General features: G+C 32.0%; 1 long non-coding RNA gene across 1 annotated transcript in view; it reads left to right on the top strand.

Annotated features, from left to right (window-relative positions):
- Nucleotides 1–1,975: 1,975 nt before the first annotated feature.
- Nucleotides 1,976–20,620, top strand: part of LOC122270400 (uncharacterized) — a 23,199-nt gene continuing 4,554 nt past the window's right edge. The window contains exon 1 of the long non-coding RNA XR_006225774.2: nucleotides 1,976–2,097. This is a non-coding gene — a long non-coding RNA (uncharacterized lncRNA). The remainder of the gene's footprint in view (nucleotides 2,098–20,620) is intronic.

Genomic DNA, 20,620 nt, shown 5'->3' with positions numbered 1-20,620 from the left:
ACAAAGTACTGTTTTATTTATTTAACAATTGTTCGTATGTCAAATTAATGTAGAAACTAAAAATGAATAAAATATTGAATAAATTAGTTTAAAAGTGTGTTTACTGGTTGTTAAAGCTATACAAAAGTTGTGAAAGTTTAAACTAATTTGCACCCAGAATTGTACACTCTTTACTCGAACGATTTTGAAAATCCAGTGAAGCTCACAGTATTTTTTTACTAAATAAATTGCTTATAAATTCAGCCTTTTTAACAACAACAAAAATTCGCAAAGTTAGAATATGGTTGATAACTGCTCTTTTGCTGCTCTTGTCTGTACTTTCAATGGATTCTTGAAAATTCTCACAAGCACAGTTAAAAAAAATACGAGCCTGTTTAATCGCAATTTTTAAGTTATGGCAAAGGAAAAATAAGTCAGATTAATAGAAAACTATAGTACAAATATTAAAAGACAAAAGGAAATTTATTACACTTAACATGCAAAAATGTCTTATCGAAACAGTTTATTGGCAAAAGAAAGAGTATAGGTGTTGCCAACGAGAAATAAACAAATATGAACTAAAATTATCGAGATATCACTCATTTCAAGACTCCTTCCAATATCAAGACTAATTCTTATTTTAAGTAAACAATCACGGAAAGCATAACAAACTATAAAATAATGAAAACACTACATTTACCTAAATTCCTACAAAATACTAGTCTACTGTGTCTATTACGGTGGTTCTCATCTCATGGATTTATTCGCGATCGCAACGCTCGAGTACGCCGTCTAGCGGGAGCCTGTAAATATCAGGCATTAATTTATCACGTTTTCATTTAGTACCATCAAAATCATCGACTGAATCAGACGCGAACCACAACATATTCAATCTCTACTTTTGAAATTGAAATAGATAGTTATAATCGGTACTACCACGTAATGGCTGATTGAGAATTAATCAAAACTGTACCAGATGTTGAGAGTATAGTCTTAATATCACCATCATGGTCAGCAACACCGAAGAAAGAATAATTAGTTTGTATGCATGTGTTTAAAACCTCAACATCAATTGTGCCAAGTAAATATCTGAAGATCCTCTTTTCATTTTCTCTGTCACCTTTTGTAGCTTTACCCTGAGTTCTTGAAGCAAAAGTAGCAGTAAAAGCTACAACTTGCCTGTTTGTCATAATAAAATATTGTAAACTACCAACTACCTCTCTTTAAGGAACATCTCTCTAATGAGATTTAGTATCATCACAAGGATTCGATATAGCTATAAGTTCAATCCCGAATCTCGAATTTTTTTGGTAATTCTTTAGGATGAACCATAGTCCTTGCAGCTTCCACAATAGTTTTCTTCTTCTTCTCTTCACCTTCATTATATTCGGGAGTTTCAAACATATCGAAACCCAGTTCAGTGTCTCGATTAGTCAGAATTTTTTTTTTCACTGAGTAGTTGATGAATTTAGTAACAGCATGACAGAGGATCTGTTCAACAATATGTTCAGCAGTGTTTACTTAATGAAGGGAGGTGTCTAATTTTGCTTTTCAGTTTTTTTTTTTTTTTTTTTTTTTTTTTTTTTTTTTTTTTTTTTCATTTTAAAGAGATTACTCAGTGAAATTTAAGAAAATTATTCTTGAAAAAATCATTTGAATTTTAGAAAGTCATCGATTTAGGTGCAACGTTGGACCCATTTTTCAGTGTTAAAGACCTCATACATCTTCCTACTTTTTCAATTCCTAAATAGATACATGGCTATAGAATGATATTTAGAATAAAAAAATAATAGTGTGAGAATGAAAAACATACTAAAAAATACAAGTACTCTCTTAATAAGCTTATCCCATAAAATAAACTGAAAAGTAATGCTTCTCTAGACACTTATAAAAACTATAAATTTATGTGCAACAGGTGATGTCAAGGAAAAATTAAAAACAATAAACGTAACTCCGTTTGTAATTTTTATGAGCAATGCGAAATGTTCTAAAAAAATCTACTATCTTGCCAAAAGCATTTATTATTCCCCTTTTAGTGAAAGAATTAAACCATCGGAATCAAAATGTGTTATAAGATATTTATATCATCATTATTGGCATTAACTATTATCGTTACAGGTAAATTGTTTGTTCTATTCTGTTCTATTCTAGATATTTTATTTTTAAAGAGATAATAATGTCTTCCACGCAGATACATAATAAAAGAAGAAACTTAATAAAAGAATGACATTCTTAATCGTTTTATAAGAAGCGGTTGTTATAGTTACCGATATCACATTCTTTACCGTCTAATATACCTTCAAAATATTGGCAAGATTTTGTGTACCATTATTTTGGCTGCTCCATAAGTGTGTTAGCTGGTAAAATGTAGAGCATTTGTATTGCGTGTTACAATTAAGTATCCAAGGGCGTCCCATACTTGTTCGATGGGATTAATGTATCACCTCCTACATCAAAAAGTCTCCACATAGTACTTTATAAGTAGCCTGCGCAGACTATTTGAAAAGTGAACCAGCTGTGCGCATTAACCCAAATTCTATTTTAAAAGTAATTGAGGGAAATTTATCATATATATTTGAGAATTGAATCTGTAGTGGTTGACAAGTGAATAAGACAAGCCAATCATATTCATGAAGTAAATAAATTTTTAGACATTTATTTGTTACCACTTTCTTCTTTTTACTAGATTTTCTATTAAATGGCTCTTTCGAAATTGCTTTGCCTTCATAGAGGTCAGATCGGACTGCCTATGAGAAACCGTCCGGAGAGTTTTTAGTTGTAGGAGGCGTTGATTAAGGTCAGGGAACATCTTAGGCTACTCCAAGATTGAATATCTTCCAAATTGGAGATTGTGTCTACCAACTAAGACCTTTGTGAACAAGCGTTATTGTCAATAAAAAAAAAATTCGGTCCATATGCTCCACTAAAAAGTCTCACATTGAGTGCAAGGCTTTCGTCCCTGTACTTGAAGGTTGATATGCCTATCTGCCATGATGTTTGCCCAGACCATATGACCACTTCGATCACAGTGGTCTTTTTCGGCAACGTTAGAGGGTCGATAACGACTCACGATTCTCTCCAGATGAGAATATGTCTCGAATCACTGTCCAGACTGAATCGCAACTCACGACTGAAGAAAAAGATGTTCTCGGTACCATGCTAGACAGTCCTTTCTGAGATTCACAGTCGAAGGGATGCAGATTACACAGCACCTGGCAAACAAGCCACTTAACAGTCTTGAGCTGACGTTGTTGCCCTTTCGCGCCATAACACTAGGTCGATAGATCACTGTTCTTGTCTCTGTGAACTTCCACAGAGTGGACACCACATTTCTCGAACCCCGAGGTCCCTACAGTAGGTAGCCTATGATTGGCTCCCCTCGAGTCTTCTATGTATCCACCATATTGTAGCATCGTCTAGACGGTGACGACTGGCCATATTAATGACGGGTAAGCAAAGAAATTCAAAAAACAAGGATTGGGCTAGGCTACGATGCTTCAAAGCGATCTTAAAGCTGTCTTTCAAGCATGTAAGCTTTAGCGAGCAAAACATAATCACAGCACCACTGTCTTTCGACGTAACACGCCACTGCATGCCAGAGGTGCCCGCGAAGAGCTAAACTATCATCTGATATTGCATTTGAGTATATGCGTTACTTATTTTATTATTTAAAAAAAATGTTATTTCCCTTAATTGTTTTCATATTAGTGTATTTAAGCCTACAGATCTTCAAAAGATAATGCTTATTTTACCTTTTGAGGATCTGTAGGCTTAAGTACAGTTTACTGATTTCTCATCGGTGGTCGGGCTACCGAAGCGGGGCTGCCCTCCCCTCTGCAGAGGATCAAAATTGTGATGGCGTGTCTTCGGATCATCCTCAGGAATGTTTCCCAGACTGTCATCAATAGCCCATTGTGCAGCTCTACAGCGACATAAATGAACTACAACAACAACAACTTCTCATTGCTTCTATTTATGCATTGCATTTATTGTTTTCGTTTTAGTTTTATTTTCCTTTGGAACTTTTTGGAACTAGAGATTTTTAAGTGTTCTCTACGTGTCTCAATATTTTTTTTCCAATGGCAGGCACTGAATTTGAATCTTTTGCCTATACTATGCCAGAATTGTTGCTCATTTCGCGTTACCCAGTGGGCACCTGTGAACCAAAGTCACGGAGGCGAGCAACATTGCCCACGCCACACTGCCACAAACCCGTTTATAGGGTGGGCCACATTCACACATCATACACACAATAGAGGACAGCACAAAGAGAGAGAGAAACATCCATGCCCAGAGCGGGATTCGAACCCGCAGCCTATGGCTTCGCAGTCAGGCACGCTAACCATTCGGCCACCTGACCGGCCGTGTCTCAATATAATCTTGATCATTTTGTAATTTAGATATTTTTATAACTGAAATATTAACTGAATTTCGTATCTTTTTATAGAAATGTAAACTAGTTTTTTTTAAATGGCAATTTATTTTTTGATTAAAAAGCTACCGTATTAAATTTTATCTAAATTTCTTACTCAACTAGTTTTGAACTCAACTAGAAATGTAAACTAGTTTTTTTTTAAATGGCAATTTATTTTTTGATTAAAAAGCTACCGTATTAAATTTTATCTAAATTTCTTACTCATTGTTTAACAGAAAAGTATCAGTTTTTTTCATTTTGAGCTTAGATTGAAAACATTATTCTGGATCTAATAACTAATTATTCTACGGAATAAAAATGGCGTTGTTAAAATAAATTCACCTTTAATGATCAATTTATAAAATTCTTAGCTATATTTACTTGTCCAAATATAATAATAGCTTTTATACTTCTACAAGAATTCTGCACAGATTATTTTCAAAAATACTGAAACTCCTGCATTCAGTTCTAGTTATTAATATGGAAATTAATTATTTTTATAAATAAACAATTTGATTTCAAACTGTTCCCTTAATTAACTGTTCCATCTCTCCTGAAATTGTCAAGATGATGATATTTTTTATGCTATACGTAATGTAAAATTCTGGGACATTGTGCAGTTGTAAATGAAATTCATATTTTAAAATTGAATTAAATGTTTCTATCGTCCATGAATTCAAGTTTACGATAGTTCAAGATTTCGATAGTTCAGGAATTCAAGTTTTTTATAGTTTTCAATAATTTTACCTTAATTAGTTATTGAAAGTTTAAAATTTTATTTAACCTTCCCTTTTAAAATCTTTTTTATCTCATTATTCACAATCAAATATTTGATTGGATATAGTTAGTCAAAATTACCCATGTAACATTTCGCCATTTAGTTATCAAGTTATCATTTAAAACCCATTTTATTAGAAATTTAATATATATATATANTAAGATATATATATAATAGAAACTATATGATATATAATCTTTTTATAAAAATATATTATCAAAAGAAATTTTAATTTTTCTAATTAAAATTCGGAATGATTTTTTACAAACAATTAAATTTCAGAGCTTTTAAATTGGGATTCATCTCCTTGTAGTATAAAATGTTAAAACAAAGGAATAAAAAGAATGAAGATAGCTGGGAAAAAAGCCTTTGTTTCAATCAGAAGCTGGCAAAAGTAGTAAAACAAATTGTTCAGTTTTATGGCACTTTTAATGCTCACTCTAAAAGTATAGAGCGTTAAAGGTCAGAGCAGAAATTACTGTTCAACAAAATACTTATATTAGAATAGCCGCTTCAGACATTTCACGTCCATTACTAACCTACAATTATTTTAAATGTTAAAACACCATAAATTAAATGTTTCTCGTAGTTATGTTTTCATTATTTTTTAATAAAAAATCTACTTTGAAACAAAAGCCATCCATAAATCTTTTTTTTTTGTAGCATGAACAATATAATAACAATAGTAGTACTTTATTCACGTCGCACTAGAGCTGCACAATAAGCTATTGGTGATGGCCTGGGTAACATTCCTGAAGATGATATGAAGACATATGGCATCACAATTTTGATCCTCTGTAGAGTGTATTGCTCTCTCGCTTTGGTAGCACTACGACCTGCTCGCGAAAACGATCACTTCACGGTTAAACAGTTTAACTAGGACCAATGACGCACACCCTCGGTCCCTAAGCAGACTGATCAAAGTGGTCGCCCACTTACTGACAGCAGCCATTGATGCTAGACTTCGGTATTTTTCTGAGAGCCTTTCCGAGTGTTTTTAACCCCTTAACGCACAGATTTTTAAAAAAAAAACGGGCCAATAAAAAATCCATTTTTTTTAATGCGAAAAAAAATTATTCCGATCCTGGTTCAACTTTTCTTTAGGTGGACAATTTTGATATACTGTAGGAAAAGGCTATATTTTATTCTTGAATAAATAAGTGTTATAGCTTACACTCCTACGTAAATGATAAATATATATCAATAAAACAATTTTTTTCTCTTTGCTTTCACATTGTTATTTTCAATTCTCGATTATATTCGAGTGTGAAAAATTATAGCAGCATAAAATGCAACGCCTCTCGAATTATCTCGAGTGTGCACAGTTTGGCCTGTTTAGCCAATACCTCCTAGATAGGAAGAAGGTACTGGTTTATCAGCCTCTAGAACTGGCGGCCCGACTGGCTGCCCAACTGGCGGCCCGGGGGCCGCATCCGGCCCGCGAAGCCCTTTTTTTGTGGCCCGCGAACTAAACTATATTAGTTGTCATTTTTTGCTGATAATTTTCGAAAAGAATCAATATGGGTTTAAAATACTTTTCTCGTTAATAAAAACATAATTTCTTCATATCTGTGAAATTTAGCTTAAAAACGGTGCAAAAAAAATTTATTTCTCAGGTTTTGCACCCAGGAAAATATTTATTCGAATGCAAAAATAATAGTGTATCTAGCTCTATTTTATTTAATTTTTTTGCATTTTGTGAATATAATTCAGCATGTGCGTATCAGAAATTTTCTCGAAGAAATTATCCGATTTAACTTTTTGAAACCATTCACTCATTTTGGACGAAAATATTTACACACACATTTGTAAATTTTAAATGTAAATATATCTATTCTCTGGTGGTTGTAGCAGATAAATCTCAATTTTCTCATTGAATATTTTGTGTGCTACTATGTAAGTTTTAATACCAACATTTTCAAAGTTTTATATCTTTACAATTAGATATCTGTTGCACATTATTTGTTAGGTGCACATTAAAGTTATTATAGCCCGAATTTTTATTATTTATTTAATATTTTTAAAAATATTATTAATAACAATTAAGTATTTTTAAAAATCTACTTCTTATTTTAATTTGTAATTCAATATTTTTGTTTTGTACAACTTATTAAAAATCTGACAGTAATATTTAATGTTCTTTCAAACATAAAAAAATCTCTCATAGAATTTTGATAAAGTTGTGGCCCGCCATTTGATTAGTGTTTCTAATTGTGGCCCGCGGCCTCATTTAAGTTGGAAACCCCTGCTCGAGAAGGTATTGGTTTAGCGCGCTCGAATTAACTCGAGCGCACAAGTTAAGGGGTTAAACATCCCTGAGGATGATCTGAAGATATGCCATCACAATTTTGATCTTTCGCAAAAGGAATGGCTGTCCCACTATGGTAGCCTGACGTCCTGTGCTCTTCACGGTAAAATAATTTATCTAAAGCTGATACCGCGCACTCACTGTCAGTCCCATCGCAGACTAGTGGCAGCACTGATCCGTTGATCCGTGTTTTACGAGCAGTTCACTGTTGAACGAATGATATAACAGGCCTCTTTTTTAACAACGTCAAAAATACTTTTTTTTCATTTAGTTTTTTCTATTTAGTTTTCTTTTTTCCTATATTTCTTTTGAGCACAAACGAATTTTTTCAGCAAAAAAAAAAAGCTATAAATTAAATAAAAGTTAACTTCTTGTCTTTATCAACTTTTTTGGTTGAAAATTTATATGAACCAAGAAAATAGATATTAAAAATTAAGTAAAAAGTCAAGAGTGCTTTGACTCAATTTAATTTCAATAATTTAATGATGGCTGATTCAATTCCAGCTATGAAGATTCCAGCTTTCTTAATGTCCCGCAGTGGACTGATCGTTAAGACACGGTTTCCAGCAGATCACCGAAGTCAAGCATCACTGACTGCGGTCAGTGTGCGGGTGGGTGACTACTTGGATCAGTCTGCGTAGGGACCGAGGGTGTGCGGTATTGGTCCTCGTTAAACTGTTCTACCGTAAAGTGCTCGACTTCGCGTGCAGATCGTCGGGCCATCCCCTCTGCAGAGGATCAAAATTGCGATGGCATGTCTTCGGATCATCCTCAGGGATGTTTCCCAGACCGTCGCCAATAGCCCATTGTGCAGCTCTAGTGCGACTTAAATGAACAAATCAATCAATCCAGCTTTCTTAAATTCAAAAATAATAAAATCTGTGGCCGAGCGGTATAGCCCATCTAACGCAGTTCGAATACCGCTATTACCCTGGATGTATCTCAGTTCTGTCTTTCTATATGACAAAGGTTTATAAGTCTTAACTGAGCACACAAGCAGCTTACAAATGTATGTTGTACCAATAAATAAATAAAAAATCTGTGCCTCGAGATTCAGAAGCACCCAAGCTCCAAAATGATAGTATAGTACAGTACGAAACAATAAAAATCGAGACCTCCGTGATCGAAAAGTATTGACCTTCCGACAAACGCTATGAAATGTTTAGAAGAGTGTGAGGTTGCTGGTTTGAATCATATCATATCTCCACCACTAATCATCAATGTGTTGTCTTTCTCTTAATTTATGTTTCTCATGAAAGAGTTTATCTTGATAATAGATTATAAAACGTTCTTTGTATTGAACACATATATATTCAGAATAAACAGAGCAATTTTTTTCCGAAAATAATATATGCAGAAAAAAAATTTAAAAAAACATTCCTAATTAATCAAGGTTTTATTTACGAAACTTAAATTTATAGTGATAATTACTTAACTTTTTTCAGAATGTGTAACATATTTAAGTCTTTGCTTATTTATTACATTTTCTCAAAATTATAAGTGATAATAAATAATCATAACCTCTATATTGTTCTTCACTTAAATAATTCAAGAAGTGTCACAAAAAATATGTACAATGGAAGTATAACGAGCCTTTTCTCAAATAGATATAAAGATGCCCCACAAATGGAACGTTTGATGCGTTACGTCATTCTGACGCAACAACTTTTTTCACCTGAGCAGAAAATAAAGCCTTTTAATGCGTAGTAGTATAGTTTCTGCTCACACAAATATCATAAATGGTGTAAAATTTCTATTCAAATATCAAATGGTATTACAGTCAAAGATAGATTCGAACTGATCATACACAATTGCCATATATATTGGGCAATGATGCTAAATCAATGGATATACAAATTCTGCTACCAATTATTTTAATAGAATAACATTGCAAAGAGGGATTATTAAATTTATTTGCGCTTTCAAATATTATACGAATCTCTTGCTTTCAAAAATTATACAAACTGTAATGACCGCAATAAATCAAAATTATAGCGTTTTTCCTTATAAAAGCTATTCAATTAATTTTTGAATTTTAATCTCTTTCTAACTTATAATCTCCTTCTAACACATAAAAATCCTGTAAATTTATGAGTGAAATAAAATGGAGTGCTAAAATTGAAAACAGGTAAAAAAAAATTCACATATTATAATAAGAAATATAAAATGACTAAATTTAATTTATACCTAAGAAAATTAAGAATCGAAATTATATTTTCCAAGTAAACTCTAAACATTTTCGCAATACAGGGATTTTTAAAAAAATGAAACTTAAATAAAGAAGTCTGAAATATTTTCGGCTACTTATACTGCCTTATAGAGAAAAATATAATTTATTAATTCATGACATTGGAATATATTTTAAAGGTTAGGTATATCGGTAATCATTTAGTGAGCAGAAAGACAGACGATATTATGTTCTGAGATACACTGGCACTTCAAACTCGCAATCCCCTTTTAATATTTCTTATGGTGAGGGACATAAAAATCGTCTTATTTCCAGCATGAAATCACACTGTAAGACCTGCATATCATAAAAAGGGTCGTAACCCTATTAACCCTCTTTTCTCTCCTATCAGGTAACTATTTTTTTCATAACTTAAGATTCCGATGACTTCAACGCGTGTATGAAAACTGTTGAAGGGTTATTTTTTGACATACCAGCCTTTTTTTTCCTTAAAATAATTAACTAAAGCTAATTTTTTTCTTAATTTTGAACACCAACGAATATTGAACGTTTTTTCAAAGGCAAAATTTTCTTCAACCCCATCACGTTGCTTATTTGAAAAAGAAAGCGCGTAAAATCAAGAGACTTAAAACGTATTGTAAAATTAGCAGAGCTTTTCTATACGAAATTTTTTATAAATATTTTAAAACATTTCAAAATACTGGGTGTGAGCCGGGATAGCCTGGTCGGTAGGGCGCTGGGCCCATATCCAAGAGGTCGTGGGTTCGATCCTCGCCGGCCGAAGACTCCCCGTGTAGTAAATGGTGACTGATGCACGTTAAATCTGTCGAGTCTCAAAGTCCTCCATGTTCACACAACAAATCAATACCTCTGGGGGTACTGATGCAGGAGTTTCCTTGTCTTCTGGATTGGTTCAAAATTGCAAGGCTACGGAGTTGGACGTAAGTAGTCGTAAGCCCATGAAATTGGGTCGGCTGTTCAACGACGGTTATAAAATAAAATACTGGGTGTAACACTAAGCTGCACAAAAATAGATGTGTCTAAGCTGACATCACTTCACTTACCAGTCCGCTGGAAATCCATCAATGATCAATCAGTTACAGATGCAACCAATAGGATACGATATTATTGGAATAGGAATATGAATCGTGCAATAGAAATAGTGCAAACGGAAATTGATCGATGGATAGAGGAATACTTATTCAGTTCAGCCTCTGACCTGGACATATCTATAGTTAACTTCACTCATAACAATGAGGACACTACGTCCTAACACAATTCTGATTGACAAACAAATAACACAGAATAAAATTATTTATAAAATTAAATAACACGTAACAAAATAACGTTAACAACTTAATAACACTAAAAGATATCGAAAGATGGGAAACAGTTCTGATAACATTTAATCCCTCTCTCTTTTCTTTCTCAAACACGAGTTTATAAAATAAAGATCTTGAGAGAGAGACAAATGAATTTCCCTACAGCAATAAAGTCATTATTTAAAGCAAAATAAATGAGAAAAAAATCTCGAAGAAAGCATTTAAAATTACAATAGCTTTCAAACAAACTGGAATTGGAAAAGGGGAAACACCCATGGGTTTTTAAAAATAAAAAAAAATAAAAAAATAAAAAAAAACCTTAAGCACATTAGATTTCAACTGTGAAAAATTGCTTTTCTACAAGCTGAACACATGATATTTTTCACAAGTTTAAAAGTTGATAATTGTCGAATTGATAATCAGAATTTAAATTTTTTCACTTCATTGTACTCTCTATAACTTTTTCTACTTATACATCTTCGCCAATTCAAGATTCTATATATTATAGTTTTTGTGTACCAAAACAATATTAATCGTTAAGTTGAACATCAAAAAACTGCAGCAACTCATACAACATTAATATAGAGAGATTAGTTATAAGTTATCCATTTCAAATTTGCTATCTTTCATCAATCCAAGTAGTAAAATTAAAGACAAATTCAAATGGTCTTAAGAAAAGGCAAGTCATAAGATTTGGATAACAGTCAAAATCCTTGATATTTTTCCTTATTATTCAAAGAGAAAAAAATGGCTATCAATTAAGCCAAGTTTTCTGAACAGGGAAAGCAAACATGGCAATTTTACTGACAAAATCATGAAACCATAACTTTCATTTTCCTGAAACCTTTCCTGAAACTTGCATCTTTCAATGGATACCAGAACACGTCTATATCGATGATAATGAGAAAGCTGATATCCTGGCCAAGGTGGCCCGAGATAACTCCCAACTTTCCAACAGCCTGACCCTAACTGATGCAGATGCGATAGCCAGCCACAGACTACTTTCTGCTACCTCTCAGAAGCACTCCATCCCTGCCCTAAACTGTGATCGAGCCATTTCCACAACCATAGCTGGATTGAGGACTAAACACTTCAAGGGAATGAAAATATCTTCCGATGGCCATCGAAGCTACAGAAGTTGTCCTCACTGCATCAACACCGAACTCAACTCTCTCCATATCTTTGATTACCCAGCCATATTGGCGAGGCTCTTCGGGATCCATCTGGACCCCCCGCAGCAACTACTCTTTTCCATAAAGATTATTGATGTGGCCAAAGCTGTTTTAGATACTTTTGGACAAATTTAATTTTCCTTGCACTACTGGACAAGACAACAACAACAAACCTTTCCGAAAATAGCTGCACCGACTGGTTGGTATAACTTAAATACATAATAACTTAAATACAATGTTAGAAATACCCGTGAATGATTCACTTAAAAAACATTTAAGTCTGAAATCGAACATAATTGTAATCAATTGATGGGAGCAAGAGAACGACAAAGGCTCAACATGAACGCATCAAGCTCTGCATTTATAACTAAGCTCTTATCTTCTGAAAGTTTTAAACTGAAAGGTAAAGAGAGTGGCTCAAATTTACAGACAAGTTCCGTTTCCATAAGACCAACACCAGTAGTATTCCATATTTTAAAAAGACCCATATCAAAATCAGGGGACCTCCCTGGCCGAGCGGTATCGCTGGTCCAAACGCTCTGTTAAGCGTGGAGGTAGCGGGTTCGAATCCCGCCGTAACCCTGGATGTATTCTTTGTGATGTCTTTCTCTGAATTGTTCTATCTGTATTTTCTACTTGACAATGACTTATAAGCCTATATTGAGCACACAAGTCAGCAAATGTATGTAATTTCAATAAATCAAATCAAAATCAGAGGACCTAATGTGCCATGTGGCTACGATTATTTCTGCAAAACCATAACGAAAATAAGATAAACTTTTTTCACGAAAAATTTATGACCAACAAACGACTTATTTTAAGAAAAATGTATAGTTAAAAATCAAAAATGTATTCAATAATTCGCAATATTTATTATTTTTGGGGCAAAAATTAATATTAATAATTCACAATTTTTGTTATAATTATGCAAAAATTAATAATCTTTTATGAATATCAATCTGAAATATTTTTCTATTATAATGCTATACCAATGTACTGGTTTCGATATTCTAATAAAAATTGATAACCTTTCCTTAAAAAAACACTAAAAATTTTTAATTAACGTAATTACAATAACGAAGGAGTATTTCACTCATTACTCTCCCTGCAAAACCCCTTGGACAATGTTCCCTATACCCAAATGATCTGGAACCCGTTACTTCACTTGGAAAGTCATGATCCATAAAACGCATCATCTTTTGCCCTGCAATGAACCAGAACTATCCTTTTATGCCTACTAATGCTACTTAAAGATTGTAGCAATGGACAATTAGTCATTATTTCATTTTGTGACTTAGCGAAGTTAACTGAGATTATACCAAATCGTTAATATTTGATGCGACAATACACAAAATCTAAACAAATAACAGTTCTGAAGAGTGCTTGTTTCTCGTCAAACCGAGTTTGTTACGTAACAGAACCAGTTAAAACACTTTCCCGACTTTGAATAACATGGCTTGAGGCAAATAATTACACAGGAAACGAAACTATTAAGCTCCGCAAATCTTTAATAATCAATGTTACCAAATTCAAAATTATGCATAATAAATTAAGGAGTTTTACAATATCCGTTGGAAGCCAAACTCGTCCTTTCTTTCCATTCATTGTTATTACATACATTTATAAATTCATTTACATATATTCTAATCTCGACTTCAACTTTTCAAGTTTTGTTTGGCACAGGGCAGTGCAATAAATTGAACAAAGGCAACTTTCTCAGTTTGCGTGATGATATTGAAAGTGTGAGCGATGATTTCAGTACTTTAGGAGACAATTCTACGGACTTACAAAGCCAGATTTTAAATTTGGCATCAGATGCAAAAAGCTTTCAAGATAATTTCTAAGGTATCAAAAAATGCCATCAGAAACACCAGTTCCCATTTACGTCCTTTTATACGGACATCTATATGAGCTTAAAAAAAGATATGAAAAAAAATGAGGAAAAAAGAAATGACTGATTACAAATGCGAGTAAGTAAACTTCTTTATTTATGCTAGTATGTATAATAATAAATTATTTATGCTTCATAATTAATTTATTCAGTTAATTTCTAGAATTAATTGCCAACTAGTACTTCAATCATCTATACATTTTCATCGAGGACTTAGCATCTGAGATATTTAACTTCAAAAACTTCTATATTTCCTGGATATTTCAAAACACAAAAAATATATTTTCATAATTTTAAATAAATAAGGATTTAAAAAAATTGCTCTATTGTTTTTTTTTAACCGGTGATATATTAATAATCAATGTCTATGCAGAACATCCGCAAATTGTTATAGGGGTTTCTTAAACCAGACTTCTAAATAAAAGACATTGCATATTTGTAAAATAAACAAAAGTTGCTTCGAAATCTAACATTGAGTACTAATTATTGGAATCAGTCTATTTTTTAAAAAAAATGCTATACGGCAGCTATAAAAACATATTATTTTAAAGAAAGTATGACAGGGCGCGTAGCCAAATTTTTCAATATAAAATAAGCACCTTTTAAGCACTCAAAAAATATTTTTAAGCACTTTGAAAAATATCTTAATCAGACAGGATTGGCAAGTTTTTGACAGTTGATGGTTTTATCCGGTTTTATTTACAATTACGAAGACGATGGCGCGTCACAAACGATGAAATTAACAATTGAAATGAAATTTTCTATCGCTAATAAAGAAAGAAAAAATTGACAATGTTTAGTTGTTCCCCGTAGTCAGTAAAAATTCGAGAGATTTTTCGATTCTATTACAGAGGGCGGAAAATGAAGTCTGAAATTGAGAATCTCTTGCAAAATGCAGCAGAGTTGCACATGAGAGTCAAAATTCCTTACCACTGAATCTAGCTCAGTATACGCAAGTGCGGATCCGTAAGTATTTCATCAAACATGTAAAACAAATGGTGTTTTCATACACTACAGACCGGCGGTACGACGAAATAGAGTGGGGCTGAATCAATTGTGAAAACGTTGAATAGGACGTCTTTTTGCGTAACTTGTGGCGAAAATCAACATGGAAAAGAAAAATATCACAAATAGGAAAAATTAAGCACTTTTTAAAAACAACCATGGAAAAAAGCACCTTTAAATGCTACGCACCCTGTATAAGAGTGTGGACACAAGAAAAAATTCAGTGTAAGTCAGTTCTACACAGCTTATCTTGCAAATTGTGTTTTTCTTCCTACTCCTATGTATTGAAAACATGTATTTTTTGAACAAGTAATACTTAATGTTATTCATTACGCAATTCAAACAAAGGTAATGAGGCCAAGGATATGTGTTATGGAAACGTTTTTGTTTTTCTTGTTTAACGAATTAATATTACATTGTTGACTAATGCCTTTTTCACAATGTTCATGGCATGAGCACGATCGCTAAGGGGATAGAGCATTCGCCTTCCAATGAGATAAGCCGGGTTTGAATCCTAGTGATTGTCGATACGAATCCGCATCCGGCTTGCACCGACCACAGTGCTGATGTGAAATATTCTCAGTGGTAGACGGATCATGGGTTAGAGTTACTTTGCCGTCAGGTTGATCGTGAGAGGTTTTTGTGGTCTTCCTCCCCATGTAACGCAAATGCGGGTTAGTTCCATCAAAAAGTCCTCCACGATGGCAAAATTTATCCCAATACTTGATCCAGGAGTTCCATTGTCTTCTGGATTGGGTTAAAAATTACAAAGCTATGGAGTTGAACATTAGTAGTCAAAAACCCAAAAATTGGGTCGGCAGCTCAACGACGGTTATAAAATATAAAATGATAATGGCATAATGAGGTGAACCAGGTTTGAAACCCAGCGATGCTGGCTGATACGTTTGTTCTAATTATGAAACTTGCATAATACTGATCAAGTCTTTCTCTAGAAGCTAAGATCTTCAAGGACACAGTTCTACCAGCGCTAAAGTTCTCTCTGCCATTAAACTTCTACCATCAAATTTTATTTTTGAGAAGCATTTAGGTTCTTTTCTAAATTAATCAGTATAGCATAAATCAGACACATCAAATATTAATTTCTAGCTCACTAAAAAAAACATAATAATATTTCATTAAAGAAATGGCAACTAAATTCAATTCTTATAAAAAAATTCTTTTTTTTTTTAAGTGTGCTTAAACAATGAGAGATTTTAATTGAATTACATGCTGGAGCATCTCAATAAAAACATCTTATAAAATTATAAAAAATTAAGATTTTCTGATAGTAAATTGACTGTCCCCAAAAATATATTCTGTAACTAAGATAATCCCATTTTTTTCTTGATAGGGTAGAAATTTTTAAAAACAAATTGAGATCTTGCGTCAAATTTTGCTTCAACTGAACAAAGAAAAATTTTTAAAAAATTAATGCCATATTGCCACAAACCTGTAAAATATGTATTTCTATCACGCAATTTTCACATTCTGATAACTGAGAAAATCCTACCTGACACATAGAAAATCAGAATTACGAGATTTTAAAAAATTTGTATCATATTGTAAAATTAACAGAGAGGATAATGTAATAAATCTAGCAAGAAGTACTTTATCTTGATTAAGTGCACTTTATACACATAACATTCCAAGTTTTAAAATAAATATTTTAAACTTTCTTCGAATATTTAAATAAAAAGGCATTAAAAACTAAAGAACTTTCAATTTTATCTACCACTGTGTAACCTATTCTAATTATATCCCATGTTGAATTATTAATTAACATCATTATAAAAGATCAAGCGGAAAAAACAGTTCACGTCCATTTTTTATGAAAGTGACAATTAGATGGCCATCTGTTCCTCTTTGAGGATTACTAAGCTTTGACAAATAAATAACATGGAAAATTAGTTCTACTCAGGAGTTATTACATTATTGAGATAGACGGGGCAGGTAAAAAACAGTTCCTGAGCACTTTGAATTTTTTCTTAGAATCAGCTTTCATGCGCATAAAACATCCCCCGTCCCTCAATCTTCAATTACTTCTGATTACTGATTTAGTTTAAATCGAACTAATCGCCCCCTTTTTATCATATGCACACCAAGTAATTAAAGAAACAAAAATTTCAAACAAAAGCAAGTTTCAGAACTATGTGATGTCTTAAATATTCAAATTCTACTTAACATTTTTACATAATAATATATTTACATGTATTTGTGGCACTGTGGCGTGATCAATGTTGTTCGCCTCCGTGACTTTGGTTCACAGGTGCCCACTGGGTAACGTTAAATGAGCAACCCTTCCGGCATCTTCTAAGGCGAAGAACGAAAGTTCAGTGCCTGCCGTTATTAAAAAAATAATAATATTTTCATTTCTTTGTAGGGTAATGAAAGCATTGGGTGAATGTATTATTATGAAGACTGAAATATACTGTACCAAAGAAGATGTTGATAATTTAAAATCAATTGCCAAAATATTTGGGCCACAATACCAGCAACAGTGCAATAAAACGGGAATTATCAAATCATACACAATTGAGTTCTCCATCTTAAACTATAAGAGTAATCACACAAAAAAATAATAAAATGTATCAAAGTACTCGTTTTATAATAAATATACTTAAAAGTTGCAACCTTTATTACCTTCTCAATTTTGAAATCATTAAGCATGTAATTAAAATGTATAAAACGAAGATTTAACACTTAAATTATTATGCTTATAAAAAATAATTTAAGAAAACCACACCACTAATCAGTCACCCTAACATTGCCTTGAAATCTGAAAAACACAAAGCTTATTTTATACATACATATATATATATAGTGAAACCTCTGTTAAGCAGACATTCTTGGGACTGAAAAAAAAAATTTCCATTTATGAGACTTGTCCGTTTTGGAAGGGTACCCTAATACTGAAGTTTAACACCATAAATTGATTTTAGAATATTTTCAAAGATATAGAAATAATTAAATAATCTACAATAACTATCTACAAGGATATTTTTTTAATCTTCAAAAAATATTTTTTCAATAAAAAATATAAAAAAGTTTGTTATCAATACATAATTCTAGTCGTAGCTACAGATAAATAAAATTTTCCTATTAGCATACATATTCAAGTTAGACATGTGATACCAAATAGAAGCTTTAAGTCTTCAGTTGGAATCAATTATTAGGTTTACATCCCGTAACATCAACCTATCACTTGATAGGAAACATAGTTAATATCTCCTTGAAAGTAATCCTCCCACGATTGACAGAAGAAGAAAAAAGCAAGGCATACATGTAAGTCATGAGAACTTATGGTGTTGATTATTCACAATTAATCATCTATCAAGTGTCTGAATAAATGTTTCATTCATATGAACACTTCAAAGATTATACTTCTGCTTTCTTTTTTTACCCCAGATGTGTTAAATGCAATCTTCAAATTGATAAGAAAATGAAACAAATTTTAAGATGGGAAGCATTGAGAGCATTTAAGACCTCATTTCAACTTGAGGGGTCTCATAACCTGTGTTGTGCAGATAAAAAGATCATAAGATGCTGCTATCTGAATTACTTCACAAGAGTAGTACCATTTTCTCTCCTTTCTTTGCAAAGATAAGACAAGGTGATGGGAGGAAGATTGATTCTTTAGTAGTGAAATTGCACAACAATATCTTTAGTTACGGATAAGGCAAAAAAATTACATGCTTTTAAAAAGGTGAAAAGTTGAATTTTTTCTTGTAATTTAAAGCAGAAAAAAAAATTCCAAATTTAGAAAGCGTAGTGTCCGGTTTGAAGAAATAGAAAATAATGTTTCAGGGCAAAATTACTGTCTGCTTTGCAGGGAATGTACTTACTGGTTTATTCATAGAATATTCCCGAGGAATTAAAAATATGTCCATGTTGAGGGGTGTACGTTTTGCAGAGTGCCCATAACAGGAGGTTTCACTGCATATATACATATATATAGGTAGATACATGCATATAAAATTTATAATACCCTACACCTAATTGTACTTAAACTCATTCAACCACATAAAACTGAAAGTTCATATGATCTTAAGCAAATATCCACAATACCTAACGGATTTATTATTAATCGATATATTAAGGCCACAGTACTTAAATATTTCTAGAATAAAAATACTTATATACTTCTATAATAAATATACTTAAAAAGTTGCAACCTTTATTACCTTCTCAATTTTGAAATCATTAAGCATATGATTAAAATGTATAAGACTAAGATTTAACACTTAAATTATTATGCTTTTAAAAAATAATTTTAAAAAATCACACCACCAAGCTCTCTGCCTAAAATTGCTTTGGAACCTGATAAACACAAAATTTATAATACATATATATTATAATACCCTACTCACAATTGTACTTAAATTCATTCAACAACATAAAACTGAAAGTTTATATGATCTTAAGCAAATATCCACAATACCTAAGGGATTTATTACTAATCGATATATTAAGACAACATGTTCAAGAACATAAGGCTCAAGAAAAACAACAAAATTTTCTCAATCCACAATTAGAAGTAAAATGGTGGCCACTAATACTCAAAAAAGATTCCTGATTTTTCAAGACTCGTTTTATTGAAATTCTCTGATATTTCTGTAACCCTTGGCATAAATGTTATTAATTTCTGCTACATTTTAGATTTTCAAATTCATGACTGATTCCTAGAATTTTTCATGACTTAAAGAAATTACTATTTTATCCGACAAAAACACAACAAGAAATTGAAAAAAGCATTATAATAACATAAATTTGAATGATAGGTATAACCAAAACTGTTATACCCTGCATCGTTATATTTAAAAATTTTAAATTTAAAAAAAAAACAGAGTAAAGAAAGAGTTGAAGCAATAAAATAGCTGGAAAAAAAAAAACCAAAAGCAAAATTTTTTCCTACAGAATTATATTTTAAACATATTTTTCTTGTTCATCCGAAAGGAAAGAAATACTCCTAATTTTTTCTGTTCTCATTTCGGAATTGAAAAAAATTCTCTAATGACTGGCTTGCTTCAGCTAGAATTTTAAATTGATAAAATAAAAACAAAAAATAAATAATAACAAAAATTCAGAAATCACAAAAGTTTAAAAGACAATTCTCTCTAGAAATGATGTTTTTTTTCTCTCATTTTATTTACTAAAACACCATAACATTTAAAGAACATGATAAAAACATTTTATATTTTAACAAAATATGACTGTGAGTGGGGATTTTATTACAAATTCAGATATTCGGAACACCATGAAATGGAGAGAGGGGTATTTTCAAATTCCATTTCAAAAACTAGATTTTTCAGTGACTTAAATCCATGAATTTCCATGATTTCCTTTTAAAAAACAGTTAAAATCATGACATTTTATGACAAATTTTGTTCAATACCGAAATTCATGACTTTCCATGATTTTTCATGACTTTCCAGGTGTGCGGATACCCTGCATGTCTTATTCATACACATAATACAAAACATTTATACTAGCTTTTAGAGTTAAAAATAAACCATTATTTTTTTTTTAATATTTTTTTAAACACATTATTATAATTAAATCATTT

Source organism: Parasteatoda tepidariorum, chromosome 7 (genome assembly GCF_043381705.1).
Source record: "Parasteatoda tepidariorum isolate YZ-2023 chromosome 7, CAS_Ptep_4.0, whole genome shotgun sequence".
NCBI lineage: Eukaryota > Metazoa > Arthropoda > Arachnida > Araneae > Theridiidae > Parasteatoda > Parasteatoda tepidariorum.
Note: the sequence above shows the minus strand (reverse complement) of the source record. Positions and strands in the feature narration are given on the sequence as shown.